We start from the raw sequence: 1,242 nt of genomic DNA on the forward strand, positions 1-1,242 counted from the left end.
TCTAACGCAGACTGCTCTGGTATTTGGACTGTGGTTTTTTTTTTTTTTTTTCTTTTTTTATTGAGGGAGATAAGTTACTCAAATGTTGACTGGTTGTAGACAAAGAGAAGTAACATAGTAGAAGTGGATTGCTTGGTAGAGAGTATTAATAGCCCCATCCAGGGGGACCAGCAGTTAGGGTAATAGCTATGTTGCTGGACTCCCACGTAGTCGACCGTGGTTCGAGTCCCGGACCTGTCGGCTTAAACTCATTCCAGGGCACGTGTGCGTGTGTGCCCAAGATCCCAAGAGGAGAATGGAGGAGAAGGGATTGCGAAGTGGCCATCCCCCCCCCCGGGGGGGGGAATGATTCCTTGCTTTCTGTCTCTCTGTCTCTCTCTGTCTTTCTGGCGAGCGCATGCACCCTATAGCAAAAACCTCTCAAAAAACAAACAAACAAACAAACAAACAAAAAAACAAAAAAAAACTCCAACAACTATTCAGAATCCAGAGTTTTTATATTTCTCCATAGTTTAACTTTTCATGGATCACTTTCCATTCAAAGGATTCTGGAGACCAAATAAGAGAACTGTTCAGGTCTTCTCTCAGCCAGAACATCCAGTAAAAACATAATTTATTTTTCAGATTCCTTGGGAAGATTAAAAAGTCCCTTTCACTTTGCACTGCCATATTCTCTTCTCTTGGTTCTCTTTTCCATGCACTCATTCTTCAAGCATTTTCTCACCTCCCTATCAAGATTGCAGTGATCACCACCATACCCCAAAATCAGAATCTTGTGGTTTTTTTGGTGACATTCCTTAGGCAAGTTAATGAAAATGTTGCATTTTTTAGTATGCAAGTATGGAGATAAGTCAGCATGCCTCTTGAGGAGAAGATGATAGATCATAGCAGAGTGGTAGGTCTGAAGTGGTAGTCACGGGTGGGAGCCAAAGACCAGGCAGTTCTGTAGGTGGCAATGCCCCTGGTGTCATCCACAGTCACTATTCCTTAGTCTGTGTTCACTGGAGAGCAGTGACATCCTCATAGGAGTCACGAAGAGTCTGAATTCAGGTCTGTGGTCAGCTCAGTTAGGTTATTACTTGAGGCATCAGAGCAATGCTTGCGAGAGTGGACTATGCACTCTGCAAGAAGATAGTGACCGGGGGCGGGGGCATTGAAGAGTGGTTCCATGTGCCATGCTGGAACATAAGAGAAGTTACAAGAATTGATGAAATACAGTAATTCAAACAATTTTTTAAAATT

The 1,242-nt window shown here is 43.1% G+C and overlaps 1 pseudogene; it reads right to left on the minus strand.

Moving 5' to 3' along the window:
* Positions 1 to 496: 496 nt before the first annotated feature.
* Positions 497 to 1,032, minus strand: LOC102497915 (COX assembly mitochondrial protein 2 homolog pseudogene; annotated as a pseudogene).
* Between the last annotated feature and the right edge of the window lie 210 nt (positions 1,033 to 1,242).

The sequence above is a fragment of the Tupaia chinensis genome, unplaced genomic scaffold (genome assembly GCF_000334495.1).
Source record: "Tupaia chinensis unplaced genomic scaffold, TupChi_1.0 Scaffold000197_1, whole genome shotgun sequence".
NCBI classification, from domain to species: domain Eukaryota; kingdom Metazoa; phylum Chordata; class Mammalia; order Scandentia; family Tupaiidae; genus Tupaia; species Tupaia belangeri.